The 18,063-nt window shown below is 39.3% G+C and overlaps 1 protein-coding gene across 1 annotated transcript in view; it reads left to right on the forward strand.

The window, feature by feature from the left end:
* The window catches only part of PITPNA (phosphatidylinositol transfer protein alpha), a 173,778-nt gene extending 170,493 nt beyond the window's left edge, over positions 1-3,285 (forward strand). Inside the window, exon 12 of the mRNA XM_053706235.1 lies at positions 278-3,285. The gene's annotated coding sequence lies outside the window, so the exon portion shown is untranslated. The remainder of the gene's footprint in view (positions 1-277) is intronic.
* The last annotated feature ends 14,778 nt before the right edge of the window (positions 3,286-18,063 follow it).

The following is an 18,063-nucleotide window of genomic DNA, read 5'->3' on the forward strand; positions in this document are numbered from 1 at the left end:
TTTGATTTGCAGTATTTGCAGATTACAGAATAAGCGTGTTAGCCTGTACTGGGAGTGTGGGACAAACACAATTTTTACATAAAAGCAAGAATTGTTTTATATTTATTTATAATATCAGTTAATGTAACCAGCCAGAAGAGCAGTATAAGAAAGGAAATGACAACTTTATTATATTGTTTTGTTTTTTTATGCTTGTGCCAGCTTGAGATGTGTGCGCTCCATATTGCTCTACTCACATTAATAACTTACATGTTGTTGTTTCTCTTTTTCATTCTAGTTTTGGAGTTTAAGTGACCAACGGGTTGCCTCTGTGCTTCGGTGTCCTGAACAGCTCACTCGTGGATCAAGCCCTACTCTGTTTTGGCAGACAATTTTAACCCTCTCGTAGTTAATTTTAGGCAACCTTCAATATTGTGAGCTAGTAGTCCTATAAAAAGCAAGCACTAAGATTCTCACACCTGTGTGATAAAGGGGCTCACTCCTCAGGTGCATTGTGTATATATCATTGTATTAAAATGCTCTCCTTATATTTGCATTGTCTTCAGCTCATTTTACATTGAGCATCTATTTAATTTAAATGTCCTTTTACGAAAAACAGCATCTTGTGATAATTGTGTATTGCAAATGGTTTTAGTTGCAGTTGATAAAATGCATTCCGCTATTTCTTGTTTGAGAGCAAGGAATAGAACGCATATTTAACAAACTAATTGCACTAAAGCCCTTGGTAATGTTATTGTGAAACATAAAGCAATCAAAGGGCTTTAGTGATATGCTTAACCTTTTAGAAAACAATCCTCATTTAACAATCATTTGGAGGCATCAGGCAATTTAAAATGTCACATTGCATAGGCTTTTTTTTATTTCCAGCGATCCAAAGCTGAAAGGATATGTAATAATATGAAATATCAACTATCTATGGGAAATATGCCCAGTTTAAATAAACCAGCAGTTGTGCAATAATAGCAGTATATCTTTTACACCTGATGTCATCCATCTTTTTAATGTTTATAATGTTTCAGTTTTTAGATAGTGGATGTGATTTTCTTTGCTTTGAGGAGTGGAATATATGTAAAATCATTTTTTGTAATAAAATAGCCTTCAGAAAGCATATTTATGGGAAAAAAATAAATATTTATTTTATTTGATTTAAAAATATTCCAATGTGATTAAAAAAAACAGTCTTACAGGTTTTAGATGTATGTTCATTATTATTATTAATCAAACTCCTTTATATAAAAAAATAGTCCAGAAGTATAATCATTTAAAGGGGCAGTCTACTTGAAAATGTGTATTGTTTAAAAAGAGACATAATCCCTATATTACCCATTCCCTAGTTTTGCATAACCAGCATAGTTATATTGATATACTTTTTACCGATGATTACCTTGTATCTAAGCCTCTGCAGGATGGCCCCTTATTTCAGTTATTTTGACAGATTTGCATTATAACGAATCAATTCCCTCTCATAAATAACTACACAGGAGTGAGCACAATGTTATCTATATGACAAACATGAACTAGCACTGTCTAGCTGTGAAAAACTGTAAAATGCACTGAGATAAGAGGCGGCCTTCACGGGTTTAGAAATTAGTATATGAGCCTACCTAGGTTTAGCTTTCAACAAAGACTACCAAGATAACAAAGCAAATTGGAAAGTTGTTTAAAATTGCCTGCTTTATCTGAATCATGAAAGTTTAATTTCGACTTGACTGTCCCTTTAACTCTGGTTATGAACTGAATGTCACCAAACCTAGAGTAACACTTAGCATTTATTACTCCAGGATGTCTATCCAGCAAGCATAAGTAATCAAATAACATGGGTTCAGTTCTTCCTTTGCACTTCTGCAAGTAAATTGTGATGCAAGACTGATAAACTGATCTAGTGTATAAAAATGTAGCACTGACAATGTCGTCTTTTTAATGTTATTGTGTAAAATGATCACCTATTGCCATGTTGTCTGTAGAGGTCATCATTACCCCATTGGTATAACGATTGCAGTTATAGGCACTATCTGCTAGATTCTGTATAAAAAAGTGAAATCTTTTTTTTTACCCAATGCCGACAGCAGACAAGTGCTTTTAATGAGAGATTTAATGCACTGTGGAACTGTGGCATAATTCCTGCCAGATAGTAAAAAGAAAGGATTTATTCTAGCAGTAGTGCACCAGCCAGACATAGAACTACTGAAGTGTTAGTTTTATTAATATATAGCAGAGGATTATCAGTTAAGAAAACTCATTTTCATATATAGAAATTATTTATAGACCAACAAAAAGCCATGCTGCATTTTAGCACTGCAATGTTAAATGAACATTAAAGTCAAACTTTAATTACCCATAAAATGTTTAATTAAAGAGAATAAAACAATAATCTATCTGGTATTATCTTAGCTCAGAGCACCAGTTGATTTACATTTGTCTGACTGTGGCAACGCAAAACAGGAACATGATTTCCACCAGAATTTTAAAGACTATATACTTGAACTGTCCTTGAGTTGCTAAACCTATTTAATTGCTCTAACATAATCTATTATTATTATTATCAGTTATTTGTAGAGCGCCAACAGATTCTGCAGCACTAAATTCATTTTAACAGCTCTTTTGCAATGCCATGCGTAATTACTTAAATGTGCTATGTCTATTTAAAAACGACTTTAATGTCCCTTTAATCTGCTTTTATAATTTATGTATAGCTATTTTGTGCAGTGCTTAAACAACCTAAAAAGGAACCCTATCTTCCTTGCCCCTTTCTGTATAAAAGTATGTTAAAGACAGTAATTTCTGGTATATTTAGAGCTTTATTTATAGAAGAAACTCTTACAACTGCTCTTTATGCCCTGGTTGTCATCTTTATGAGTCAGTGCTAATTTAATGAGATGGAAGAATAAACAAAGCAAAAATGGTGCTGGATAGTTGTAAGAATCCTAATGTGTTTTGTGTTCATTTCCTGCTGCTGCCACAGCCGCAGTGCTGCTCAGAAGACTGTTCAGAACTTGTAACTGTTCCTATTATCACTTTCTCTAAGAAGTGGTCTTGTTTCTCACACAACTTCAGGGTACAAACTCACACTGTTTTATCCCAAGCTGCTGCCGACACCTCTTTTGTATCATGCATAACCTCAGCTGCAATCCAGACAAGTTTTGATTGATAACATTATTCCTTTTGAAATGAGAACTATTTGTAGACTTGCCTAGATTATATTGTTGTTTTCTTTTATGTGAGTTTGTGCCTTTTTTTGTCTAATTCCAATGCAGGTATATTGGAAATAAATATTATAGAAGACTCTTTAATGTTTCTATGTTTTTTTTCTATTTTTTTTCTTCAAAGAAGTTCACTTTACTATTTATTTATGTATATGCATTTGCACTAATCCCGAATATGGCCGCCACCATAAATAGCTCTATTTCTTCTTGTGAAAGTGCAACACAATAAGATTATTATTATTATTTTTATTATTATACTTTATTTATGAAGCGCCAACATATTCCACAGCGCTGTCCATGGATACAATTAATTTAAATAAAACAATACAAGACTTGTAAAAGACAGGACAAAATTTACAAACACATACAGGAGGGATTGAGGGCCCTATTCCCGTGGGAATTTACAATCTAGAAGGGCAGGAGGTTGAGAAACAGGAGGTGAGGACTGCAAGATTTTGAAATATGTTAATACAGAGTTAGATGAGGGAAATATTAGGTAAGTGAAGTTAATCTATTATTTAGTTGGGTGATAGGCTTCCCTGAACAGAAAAGTCTTCAGGGAACATTTAAAGGAAGACAGATTAGGGCAAAGCCTGACAGCACGAGGGAGAATGTTCCAGAGGGTAGGTGCTGCACGACGGAAGTCCTGCAGTCTAGCATGAGAGGAGGTGATAGTTGCGGATGCAAGGAGCAGGTCATTGTTGGATCTTAGTGGACGGGCTGGAGTATACTTGTGTGTTAGAGAGGATAGGTAGAGGGGAGCAGCGTTGGTGAGAGCTTTGTATGTAAGGGTGAGAATTTTTAATTGAATTCTGCTGTGAATGGGGAGCCAATGAAGGGACTCGCAGAGAGGTGCAGCAGATACAGATCAACGGGAAAGGTGGATCAGCCTGGCAGAGGCATTTAGGATGGATTGAAGGGGGGAGAGGCGGGAAAGAGGGAGGCCAGCAAGTAGGTTATTGCAGTAGTCAAGTCGGGAGATAACAAGGGAGTGGATTATTTGCTTTGTGGTGTCAGCGCTCAGAAAAGGGTGAATTTTGGAAATATTGCGTAGATGGTTGCGGTAGGATGTAGAAAGCGATTGGATATGGGGGACGAAGGATAGATTTGAGTCAAGTGTGACTCTGAGGCAGCGGACTTGGGGCGATGGGGAAATGGTGATGCCGTCAACAGGGATAGAGAAGTCGGTGTAGAGCTTGAGGGGGGGATAAGAAGGAGCTCAGTCTTGGACATGTTAATCTTTAGGTGGTGAGAGGCCATCCAGGAAGAAATACCAGATAAGCAGTCGCTAACATGAGAAAGGACAGAGGAGAGAGAGCAGGGGTGGAGAGGTAGATCTGGGTGTCATCAGCCTAGAGGTGATATTTGAAGCCGTAACTGTTGATAAGTTTACCCAGCGAAGAAGTATAGATGGAGAAGAGTAGAGGACCCAGAACAGATCCTTGAGGTACTCCAACAGACAGAGGCATAGGAGAGGAGGAGTCGCCGACAAATGACACAGAAAAAGACCTGTGGGAAAGATAGGAGTGAATCCAGGAAAGAGCAGTGTCGCAGAGGTCAAAAGAGCTAAGGGTCTGTAGGAGGAGGGGGTGGTCAACTGTGTCGAAGGCAGCTGAGAGGTCTAGTAAGATGATTATAGAGTAGTGGCCAATATTTTTTGCAGAGAGAAGATCGTTTGTAACCTTGGTAAGGGCAGTCTCAGTTGAGTGTTTTGGGCGGAACCGGATTGCAGTGGGTCAAGCAAGGAGTTGGTGGACAGGAAGTGGGTTAGGATTTGCACAGATTTTAGTGCTTTGCACTTTCACAAGAAAAAATCTGGTTAAAAAATTAGCCTAAAGCAGTTGAGGGCTTCCATATCAGTTAGTCTGAATGCACATGCCTTTATTTTACACACATACGGCTAGATTACAAGTGGCTTGTTAAAGTTAGTGAGGGCACGATATAGCAGTATCGTGCCCATATTAACTTGTGCGTGTATTACAAGTTGAAAGTAAACATGTTTGCTTAGGCACAATCAAATTTAACAAGCATAAGGTTAACGTGACTGAAAACCTTGCACAAAAGCTAAGGGCCAGATTACAAGTGGAGCGCTAAATATCGCTAGCAAGCAATATTAGCACTCCACTTTGTAATACCAGCGCACGATAATGTGTGCTGGTATTTCAAGTAAATCACAATGCGAACATGAGCTCATGTTCACAGATGGCATCAGAATCTCATGCAGCGTAGGGGGTAAGTAGCGAAACGATGGGCAGTTATATACATAATGGGTGATTCAAAATTATTATGAGAAACAGCTAAAGTTGTGAAGAAATCTGAGATTACCGCTTATATTATGCCAACCAGAAACCAGATAAAGACCCCACTTCTTCATGCATGCCTATTTTCCTATTACATCTGGACTACAAAATTCTAACTAAAATCATAGCAAATAGATCAATGTCAATACTCCATAAACTTATACATAAAGATCAAATAAGGTTTATTAAAGGTAGATCCTCAATGTTAAATGTTAGGAACATACTTAAAGTAGTGGCAAAATTCTGGATGGCAAAACAAAATGGTTTTCCTGTTTTCGTTAGATGCTCAGAGGGCCTTCCACCGGGGTATTATAAAACATAAACAGTACTAGGCAAAAGTCTTAGGCCACCATTAGATTTGTTGTTTTAGCAATGGTATAATTACCATATATAATTATTTCTCAGTCTCTATTAGAATACAACCAGAAAATACAGGATACTTGTACTGTATGCAGTATTAAAAAACAGAAAAAAACAGCTATAGGCTAAAGTGGCAAGTATTTAGTGTGACCTCCCCTTACACTTGAGCAATAGCAGGAACCTGGTTCTCGTAAACCTAAATGGAATCCTAATTAATGTCATTGCTAACACCTGTATTTGTCCTACTATTTCATGTCAAAATGACTGGTGTGAAAAATGTCTATTACACCAGGTTTGTGCAAGACATGCTTCAGCATTATATACACATGTGGTATGAGTTTAATTCATTGGAAGCTTGCTAATCATTCCATTCAAAATTCCAAAGATCACAGAATTTGACAGACATAAAATCATACTTTTGCATCAGCAAGGCCACTCTCAAAGGGGAATCGGCAAACAAACTGGATACTCAAGATGTGGTATTCAAGCGTTTATAAAGACATTTGAAGAATCAGGAAAGGTAAAGGACTGGAAGGCCAAGAAAACCTTTTTGAAATCTAATAAGAAGTTTCCTGAGTTTCTTCTTTGAGAGACCAGAAGAAGTCCAGCAAGGACCTGTCTCAGCATCTGGCAGCTTCATCGGGAAACCAAGTTGACCCTTCTACAGCCTGAAGAAGCTTGATCAGCAATGCTCTTCACTGTCACCAAGCACCAATCTACCTGTGTTTTGTTGTAGCTTAAAGGACCATTAAATACAGTAGAATTGCACAATAAAAAAAGTCAATGCAATACCATTGCTTTCTAACAAGTTTTTTTAAAATTTATTTCAATTTGCTGGCCCCCTGTATCATGTGACAGCCATCAACCAATCACAGACTCATATATGTTTATACTGTGAACTCTTGCACATTGACAGCAGGAGCTTGTGCTTAGAAAGAGTGCATATAAAATTATTTTTCATAATTTGATAATGGAAGTAAATCGGAAAGTCTTTTTAAATTGCATGCTCTATCTGAATCATGAAAGTTTAATTTTGACTTTAGTGTCCCTTTAACATATTCTGATAATGTACACTGCAGGCTGGACTCTCTATAGCAAATTACTGAAGGTGCATAACTTTGTTAAGTGCTGTTGTCGAAAAGACAAATTAAGCTGGAAGCCCAGTGTTACCAGGGAGATCCTGTGTTAAAAAAACTACAACTCTCAGAATTCTCCAGAAAAATTGCAGTACTGTTATTTGCCAATACTGCATTAAGGGTGAAACAAACACACAAAAAGGTATCTTCAGGCACTTGCAGCCCCTGTTATTCCACCTGTGAGTGTTCACATATACAGCATGATCAGGGACGGACTGATTAGCAAAATGGACCTGGACGGAGGGCCGAACATGTAACTAAGCTGTTATTTGTGGGTTTAGTGGGGGCCTTTTGCCTGAATTAGGGATTTGTTGCTCAGGGGCCCTAAAGTGTGTGGGGGGCCCTGTCGCTATGAGGGCAGTCTGGCCCTGGAGGTTGGGGGCCCTGTCTCTGACCCCTGAGGTTGGGTGGCCCGGTTGGGGCAGTGCAGGGATGCTACCATGTTCATTTGTTTAAATTTGGGTCCGAGGGAGACAGTGGGGTCCCCTTCCCAAATTTTTGCCCGGGGCCCTAATTGGTCTCAGTTTGCTCCCGAGCATGATGAACTCAAAGATCCCTCTGCTAGTGAAAGCAGAAAAAGAACTGACTTTGCTCTCTTTTGTGTAGCTGAATCTCCATCCTATCCAAAACCCAGATGTGACATCAAGTACATTGCTAAACACTGATGCCTCCCTCCACCCCGATTTATTTATTTATGCAAAACTGGGGAATGGGGAATAAAGGGATTATCTATGTTTTTAAACAATACAAATTTTCAAGTAGAGTTTGCCTTTAATTTGCTGATTTGGCACATGCCCAGTGTTAGGCAGATTTTACCTTTTACAATATTAGTTATAGCAGTAAAATCATAAATCAGATGTAACTATCAACCCTTAGGCCTTTTATGCACTGCACCATTAGAGGGAGCTGCTCACAATATTAACCCCTTAGTGACCAGGCCACTTTTCAATTTGTTGACCATCTGGGACCAAGGCTATTTTTGCATTTCTGCGATGTTTGTGTTTAACTGTTATTTTCCTCTTACTCATTTACTGTACCCACACATATTATATACCGTTTTTCTCGCCATTAAATGGACTTTCTAAAGATACCATTATTTTCATCATATCTTATAATTTACTATAAAAAAATTATAAAATATTAGGAAAAAATGAAAAAAAACACACTTTTTCTAACTTTGAGCCCCAAAATCTCTAACACATCTACAACCACCATAAAATACCAATGCTAAACAGTTTCTAAATTTTGTCTTGAGTTTAGAAATACCCAATGTTTACATGTTCTTTGCTTTTTTTGCAAGTTATAGGGCAATAAGTACAAGTAGCACTTTGCTATTTCAAAACCATGTTTTTTCAAAATTGGCGATAGTTACATTGTAACACCAATATCTGTCAGGAATCCCTGAATAACCCTTCAAATGTATATATTTTTTAAAAGAAGACAACCTAAGGTATTAAACTTGGGGTATTTTGACTTTTTTCATGCAACCATTTTACCACCAATCTATGCCAAAGTTTGGGGGGGGGGGGAAATTATTTGATTTCTCTTGTTAAGTGTATCCAGTCCACGGATCATCCATTACTTATGGGATATTAACTCCTCCCCAACAGGAAGTGCAAGAGGATTCACCCAGCAGAGCTGCTATATAGCTCCTCCCCTAACTGCCATTACCAGTCATTCTCTTGCACCCAACGAATAGATAGGATGTGTGAGAGGACTGTGGTGATTATACTTAGTTTCATACCTTCAATCAAAAGTTTGTTATTTTATAATAGCACCGGAGTGTGTTATTCCTTCTCTGGTAGAATTTGAAGAAGAATCTACCTGAGTTTTTCTATGATTTTAGCCGGAGTAGTTAAGATCATATTGCTGTTTCTCGGCCATCTGAGGAGAGGTAAACTTCAGATCAGGGGACAGCGGGCAGATTAATCTGCAAAGAGGTATGTAGCATCTTATTATTTTCTGACAATGGAATTGATGAGAAAATTCTGCCATACCGATATAATGTAAACTCAGCCTTAAATGCAGTAGCAGCAACTGGTATCAGGCTGTCATGTATGTATATTTTACACTTCAGTATTCTGGGGAATGGCACTTCACTGGAATTATACTGTATGCATAAAACTTTAGCCTAATTTGCAGGGACTAGCAACAGGCTTTTTAATAACACTCAATTTATTAATGTTAAACGTTTTTTGCTGGCATGTAAAATCGTTTAATTTTCTGAGGTACTGGGTGAAAAAATGTTTTGGGCACTATTTTTTTCCACTTGGCAGTCGTTTTATTTAATTTATGACAGTTTACTGATCTCTCTCACTGTTATGTGTGAGGGGGAGGGGCCTTTTTTGGCGCTTTTGCTACGCATCAAAAAATTCAGTCAGAAGTTTGTCTTCCCTGCATGATCCAGTTCATCTCTACAGAACTCAGGGGTCTTCAAAACTTGTTTTGAGGGAGGTAATCACTCACAGCAGAGCTGTGAGATTGTAGTTGACTGTGATAAAAAAAAAAAAAAACGTTTATTTCTGTATTTTTTTTCTGCTATCAGGGTTAGTTATCCTTTGCTAATGGGAGCAATGCTTTGCTAAAATTGTGTTTTTTACAAAGATTTGATGCTATAACTTTTCAGTTTATTAATTTTCAACTGTCATAACTTTTTCTGTGCTTCTTATAGGCACAGTACGTTTTCATATTATAGTAAATTACTTGAAAAGTATTTCCAAGTTGCTAGTTTATTTGCTAGTGTGTTAAACATGTCTGATTCAGAGGAAGATATCTGTGCTATATGTGCTAAAGCCAAAGTGGAGCCCAATAGAAATTTATGTACTAACTGTATTGATGCTACTTTAAATAAAAGTCAATCTGTACAAATTGAACATATTTCACCAAACAACGAGGGGAGAGTTATGCCGACTAACTCGCCTCACGTGTCAGTACCTGCATCTCCCGCTCGGGAGGTGCGTGATATTGTAGCGCCGAGTACATCTGGGCGGCCATTACAAATCACATTACAGGATATGGCTACTGTTATGACTGAAGTTTTGGCTAAATTACCAGAACTAAGAGGTAAGCGTGATCACTCTGGGGTGAGAACAGAGTGCGCTGATAATATTAGGGCCATGTCAGACACTGCATCACAATTTGCAGAACATGAGGACGAGAGCTTCATTCTGCGGGTGACGGTTCTGATCCAAACAAACTGGATTCAGATATTTCAAATTTTAAATTTAAGCTGGAAAACCTCCGTGTATTACTAGGGGAGGTGTTAGCGGCTCTGAATGATTGTAACACAGTTGCAATACCAGAGAAAATGTGTAGGTTGGATAAATATTTTGCGGTACCGGCGAGTACTGACGTTTTTCAACAAGGTTTTATATTGCAACCTCTTGCATGCATTGCGCCTGTCACGGCTGCAGCAGCATTTTGGTTTGAGTCTCTGGAAGAGACACTTGAATCAGCTCCATTAGATGAGATTACACACAAGCTTAAAGCCCTTAAGTTAGCTAACTCATTTATTTCAGATGCCGTAGTACATTTAACTAAACTTACGGCTAAGAATTCCGGATTCGCCATTCAGGCACGCAGAGCACTGTGGCTAAAATCCTGGTCAGCTGACGTTACTTCTAAATCTAAATTGCTTAATATACCTTTCAAAGGGCAGACCTTATTCGGGCCCGGGTTGAAAGAAATTATCGCTGACATTACAGGAGGTAAAGGCCATGCCCTGACTCAAGACAGAGCCAAACCTAAGGCTAGACAGTCTAATTTTCGTTCCTTTCGTAATTTCAAAGCAGGAGCAGCATCAACTTCCTCTGCACCAAAACAGGAAGGAGCTGTTGCTCGCTACAGACAAGGCTGGAGACCTAACCAGTCCTGGAACAAGGGCAAGCAGGCCAGGAAACCGCTGCCCCTAAGACAGCATGAATCGAGGGCCCCCGATCCAGGCTTGGGCAAGAGATGTCCAGGATCCCTGGGCATTAGAGATCATATCTCAGGGATACCTTCTAGACTTCAAATTCTCTCCCCCAAGAGGGAGATTTCATCTGTCAAGGTTGTCAACAAACCAAATAAAGAAAGAGGCGTTTCTACGCTGCATAAAGATCTTTTATTAATGGGAGTGATCCATCCGGTTCCGCGGTCGGAACAAGGACAAGGGTTTTACTCAAATCTGTTTGTGGTTCCCAAAAAAGAGGGAACTTTCAGGCCAATCTTGGATTTAAAGATCCTAAACATATTCCTAAGAGTTCCATCGTTCAAAATGGAAACTATTCGGACAATTTTACCCATGATCCAAAAGGGTCAGTACATGACCACAGTGGATTTAAAGGATGCTTACCTTCACATACCGATTCACAAAGATCATTACCGGTATCTAAGGTTTGCCTTTCTAGACAGGCATTACCAGTTTGTAGCTCTTCCATTCGGATTGGCTACGGCTCCGAGAATCTTCACAAAGGTTCTGGGTGCTCTTCTGGCGGTACTAAGACCGCGAGGAATTGCGGTAGCTCCGTACCTAGACGACATTCTGATACAAGCTTCAAGCTTTCAAACTGCCAAGTCTCATACAGAGTTAGTACTGGCATTTCTAAGGTCGCATGGATGGAAGGTGAACGAAAAGAAGAGTTCTCTCTTTCCACTCACAAGAGTTCCCTTCTTGGGGACTCTTATAGATTCTGTAGAAATGAAGATTTACCTGACAGAAGACAGGTTAACAAAGCTTCAAAATGCATGCCGTGTCCTTCATTCCATTCAACACCCGTCAGTAGCTCAATGCATGGAGGTGATCGGCTTAATGGTAGCTGCAATGGACATAGTACCCTTTGCACGCCTACATCTCAGACCACTGCAATTGTGCATGCTAAGTCAGTGGAATGGGGATTACTCAGACTTGTCCCCTACTCTGAATCTGGATCAAGAGACCAGAAATTCTCTTCTATGGTGGCTTTCTCGGCCACATCTGTCCAGGGGGATGCCATTCAGCAGGCCGGACTGGACAATTGTAACAACAGACGCCAGCCTACTAGGTTGGGGCGCTGTCTGAAATTCTCTGAAGGCTCAGGGACAATGGAATCAGGAGGAGAGTCTCCTACCAATAAACATTCTGGAATTGAGAGCAGTTCTCAATGCCCTTCTGGCTTGGCCCCAGTTAACAACTCGGGGGTTCATCAGGTTTCAGTCGGACAACATCACGACTGTAGCTTACATCAACCATCAGGGAGGGACAAGAAGCTCCCTAGCAATGATGGAAGTATCAAAGATAATTCGCTGGGCAGAGTCTCACTCTTGCCACCTGTCAGCAATCCTCATCCCGGGAGTGGAGAACTGGGAGGCGGATTTCTTAAGTCGTCAGACTTTTCATCCGGGGGAGTGGGAACTTCATCCGGAGGTCTTTGCCCAAATACTTCGACGTTGGGGCAAACCAGAGATAGATCTCATGGCGTCTCGACAGAACGCCAAGCTTCCTCGTTACGGGTCCAGATCCAGGGATCCGGGAGCGGTTCTGATAGATGCTTTGACAGCACCTTGGACCTTCGGGATGGCTTATGTGTTTCCACCCTTCCCGATGCTTCCTCGATTGATTGCCAGAGTCAAACAGGAGAGAGCATCAGTGATTCTAATAGCGCCTGCATGGCCACGCAGGACTTGGTATGCAGATCTAGTGGACATGTCATCCTGTCCACCTTGGTCGCTACCTCTGAAACAGGACCTTCTGATCCAGGGTCCCTTCAAACATCAAAATCTAATTTCTCTGAAGCTGACTGCTTGGAAATTGAACGCTTGATTTTATCAAAACGTGGTTTTTCTGAGTCAGTTATTGATACCTTAATACAGGCTAGGAAGCCTGTTACCAGAAAGATTTACCATAAGATATGGCGCAAATACTTATATTGGTGCGAATCCAAGAGTTACTCATGGAGTAAGGTTAGGATTCCGAGGATATTGTCTTTTCTACAAGAAGGTTTAGAAAAGGGTTTATCCGCTAGTTCCTTAAAGGGACAGATTTCAGCTCTGTCCATTCTTTTACACAAACGTCTGTCAGAAGTTCCGGACGTTCAAGCTTTTTGTCAGGCTTTAGCTAGGATCAAGCCTGTGTTTAAAACTGTTGCTCCACCATGGAGTTTGAACTTAGTTCTTAATGTTTTACAGGGGGTTCCGTTTGAACCCCTTCATTCCATTGATATCAAGTTGTTATCTTGGAAAGTTCTGTTTTTAATGGCGATTTCCTCGGCTCGAAGAGTCTCTGAGTTATCTGCCTTACATTGTGATTCTCCTTATCTGATTTTTCATTGAGACAAGGTAGTTCTGCGTACTAAACCTGGGTTCCTACCTAAGGTGGTCACTAACAGGAATATCAATCAAGAGATTGTGGTTCCATCTTTGTGTCCTAATCCTTCTTCGAAAAAGGAACGTCTGCTACACAATCTAGATGTAGTCCGTGCCCTGAAATTTTATCTACAGGCAACTAAGGATTTTCGACAAACGTCTTCCCTGTTTGTCGTTTATTCTGGTCAGAGGAGAGGTCAAAAAGCTTCGGCTACCTCTCTCTCCTTTTGGCTTCGTAGCATAATACGGTTAGCCTATGAGACTGCTGGACAGCAGCCTCCTGAAAGAATTACAGCTCATTCTACTAGAGCTGTGGCTTCCACTTGGGCCTTTAAGAATGAGGCTTCTGTTGAACAGATTTGCAAGGCTGCAACTTGGTCTTCTCTTCATACTTTTTCCAAATTTTACAAATTTGACACTTTTGCTTCTTCGGAGGCTGTTTTTGGGAGAAAGGTTCTTCAGGCAGTGGTTCCTTCCGTATAAAGAGCCTGCCTGTCCCTCCCGTCATCCGTGTACTTTAGCTTTGGTATTGGTATCCCATAAGTAATGGATGATCCGTGGACTGGATACACTTAACAAGAGAAAACATAATTTATGCTTACCTGATAAATTTATTTCTCTTGTAGTGTATCCAGTCCACGGCCCGCCCTGTCACTTTAAGGCAGGTAATTTTTCCATTAAACTACAGTCACCACTGCACCCTATGGTTTTCCTTTCTCTGCATGTTTTCGGTCGAATGACTGGTAATGGCAGTTAGGGGAGGAGCTATATAGCAGCTCTGCTGGGTGAATCCTCTTGCACTTCCTGTTGGGGAGGAGTTAATATCCCATAAGTAATGGATGATCCGTGGACTGGATACACTACAAGAGAAATAAATTTATCAGGTAAGCATAAATTATGTTTTTTTGACAAATAGCAATTTAAGAATACATTTACTGATAACATGGTAAAGGTTACTGCCGAATAACACCCTAATATGTCTTCAGTAGCATCTCCTGGGTACAGTGATACCACTCATGTATAGGTGTGTCGGGTTCTCTGTGGGCTAAAAGCCCTTATTTTTAGAGAGCGCATTCCAGTTTTTCAACTTGGAATTTTCACATCGGTCATCATGCACCCATGTCCTATTTGGGACATTTCTGAAGCTGGCCAATGGAATTTACCCCCATCAAACCATATATTTTTGAAAAGTAGACACCCTAGGGTATTTCAAATGCTGGTATTTTAACACTTTCCATGCACTAATTCAACCACTAGTCTTTGTCAAACTTTTGGGTAGTCATTTTTTTGTGTTATTTTTCACACACATTGTACTTTAGGCATGTATTTTCAGTTCCTGTTATGTGTTACTGCCAAAAACCACCTCAATATGTGTTCAACAATATCTCCTGAGTACAGTGATACCACCTATGTATAGGTGTGTCGGGTTCTCTGGGGGCTAAATGGCCTTATTTTTAGGTAGCGCATTCCAGTTTTTCAACTTGGAATTTTCACATCGGTCATCATGCACCCATGTCCTATTTGGGACATTTCTGAAGCTGGCCAATGGAATTTACCCCCATCAAACCATATATTTTTGAAAAGTAGACACCCTAGGGTATTTCAAATGCTGGTATTTTAACACTTTCCATGCACTAATTCAACCACTAGTCTTTGTCAAACTTTTGGGTAGTCATTTTTTTGTGTTATTTTTCAGACACATTGTACTTTAGGCATGTATTTTCAATTCCTGTTATGTGTTACTGCCAAAAACCACCTCAATATGTGTTCAACAATATCTCCTGAGTACAGTGATACCACCTATGTATAGGTGTGTCGGGTTCTCTGGGGGCTAAATGGCCTTATTTTTAGGTAGCGCATTCCAGTTTTTCAACTTGGAATTTTCACATCGGTCATCATGCACCCATGTCCTATTTGGGACATTTCTGAAGCTGGCCAATGGAATTTACCCCCATCAAACCATATATTTTTGAAAAGTAGACACCCTAGGGTATTTCAAATGCTGGTATTTTAACACTTTCCATGCACTAATTCAACCACTAGTCTTTGTCAAACTTTTGGGTAGTCATTTTTTTGTGTTATTTTTCACACACATTGTACTTTAGGCATGGATTTTCAGTTCCTGTTATGTGTTACTGCCAAAAACCACCTCAATATGTGTTCAACAACATCTCCTGAGTACAGTGATACCATCTATGTATAGGTGTGTCGGGTTCTCTGGGGGCTAAATGGCCTTATTTTTAGGTAGCGCATTCCAGTTTTTCAACTTGGAATTTTCACATCGGTCATCATGCACCCATGTCCTATTTGGGACATTTCTGAAGCTGGCCAATGGAATTTACCCCCATCAAACCATATATTTTTGAAAAGTAGACACCCTAGGGTTTTTCAAATGCTGATATTTTAACACTTTCCATGCACTAATTCAACCACTAGTCTTTGTCAAACTTTTGGGTAGTCATTTTTTTGTGTTATTTTTCACACACATTGTACTTTAGGCATGGATTTTCAGTTCCTGTTATGTGTTACTGCCAAAAACCACCTCAATATGTGTTCAACAACATCTCCTGAGTACAGTGATACCATCTATGTATAGGTGTGTCGGGTTCTCTGGGGGCTAAATGGCCTTATTTTTAGGTAGCGCATTCCAGTTTTTCAACTTGGAATTTTCACATCGGTCATCATGCACCCATGTCCTATTTGGGACATTTCTGAAGCTGGCCAATGGAATTTACCCCCATCAAACCATATATTTTTGAAAAGTAGACACCCTAGGGTTTTTCAAATGCTGATATTTTAACACTTTCCATGCACTAATTCAACCACCAGTCTTTGTCAAACTTTTGGGTAGTAATTTTTTTGTGTTATTTTTCACACACATTGTACTTTAGGCATGGATTTTCAGTTCCTGTTATGTGTTACTGCCAAAAACCACCTCAATATGTGTTCAACAACATCTCCTGAGTACAGTGATACCACCTATGTATAGGTGTGTCCGGTTCTCTGGGGGCTAAATGGCCTTATTTTTAGGTAGCGCATTCCAGTTTTTCAACTTGGAATTTTCACATCGGTCATCATGCACCCATGTCCTATTTGGGACATTTCTGAAGCTGGCCAATGGAATTTACCCCCATCAAACCATATATTTTTGAAAAGTAGACACCCTAGGGTTTTTCAAATGCTGATATTTTAACACTTTCCATGCACTAATTCAACCACCAGTCTTTGTCAAACTTTTGGGTAGTCATTTTTTTGTGTTATTTTTCACACACATTGTACTTTAGGCATGGATTTTCAGTTCCTGTTATGTGTTACTGCCAAAAACCACCTCAATATGTGTTCAACAACATCTCCTGAGTACAGTGATACCACCTATGTATAGGTGTGTCGGGGTCTATGGGGGCTAAATGGCCTTATTTTTAGGAAGCCCATTCCATTTTTTCCACTTTGAATTTTCACATCCCATGCACCCATGTCCTATTTAAGACATTTCTGAAGCCGGCCAATGTAATTTACCTCAATCAAACCATATATTTTTGAAAAGTAGACTTCCTAGGGTATTTCAAATGCAGGTATTTTAACACTTTCCATGCACTAATTTAACCACTAGTCTTTGTCAAACTATTGGGCATTCATATTTTTGTGTTATTGTTCACATACATTGTACTTTAGACATGGATTCACAGCTCCTGTTATGTGTTACTACCAAAGAAGACACCAATATGTGGTCACCAACATCTCCTGAGTTCAGTGATACCACCTATGCATAGGTTTGGTGGCTTGTTTGGGGGGTGCAATGCCAAATGTCTGACATGCGTTTGTGATTTTTTTTCACATTTAACATATTTTCTTTGCCTATCGTCTTTTTGGGGGGTCTTTTAACATACCCCAATTTATTTGTTTTCCATGAATGTGCATATATTTGAAAAGTTGACACCCCAAGGTATTGTATATGGTGTGCTTTGATGCCTTTGAAGCAACCGTTTTAGCCCAAAAAATTGGAGAAAGTGTATGGTGGTTATTTTTCAATTTTCATTTTTACAGACACATTGCTTTTTGACTATGATTTAGGAGAGACTGTTGTAAGTTATTGCAAAAGAATACTTCAGGTTGTTTTCTGCAAGGCACCCTGAGTACACCTATGCCCCCCATGCATAGGTTTGCCAGGATTTTGGGAAGGTTATGTTACAATTTTATGACTTGTGATTTTAGTTATTAACAATGAGAGTATTTCTTCTGATAGGCCTATCTTTAGTTTGTGGCCTATTGCATACCCCACTTTTATTTATTGCCATGAAAGTGTATATTTTTTAAATGTTGACACCCCAAGGTATTGTATATGGTGTGCTTTGATGCCTTTGAAGCAACCGTTTTAGCCCAAAAAATTGGAGAAAGTGTATGGTGGTTATTTTTCAATTTTCATTTTTACAGACACATTGCTTTTTGACTATGATTTAGGAGAGACTGTTGTAAGTTATTGCAAAAGAATACTTCAGGTTGTTTTCTGCAAGGCACCCTGAGTACACCTATGCCCCCCATGCATAGGTTTGCCAGGATTTTGGGAAGGTTATGTTACAAATTTATGACTTGTGATTTTAGTTATTAACAATGAGAGTATTTCTTCTGATAGGCCTATCTTTAGTTGGTGGCCTATCGCATACCCCACTTTTATTTATTGCCATGAAAGTGTATATTTTTTAAATGTTGACACCCCAAGGTATTGTATATGGTGTGCTTTAATGC

Source organism: Bombina bombina, chromosome 3 (genome assembly GCF_027579735.1).
Source record: "Bombina bombina isolate aBomBom1 chromosome 3, aBomBom1.pri, whole genome shotgun sequence".
In the NCBI taxonomy this organism is placed as follows: domain Eukaryota; kingdom Metazoa; phylum Chordata; class Amphibia; order Anura; family Bombinatoridae; genus Bombina; species Bombina bombina.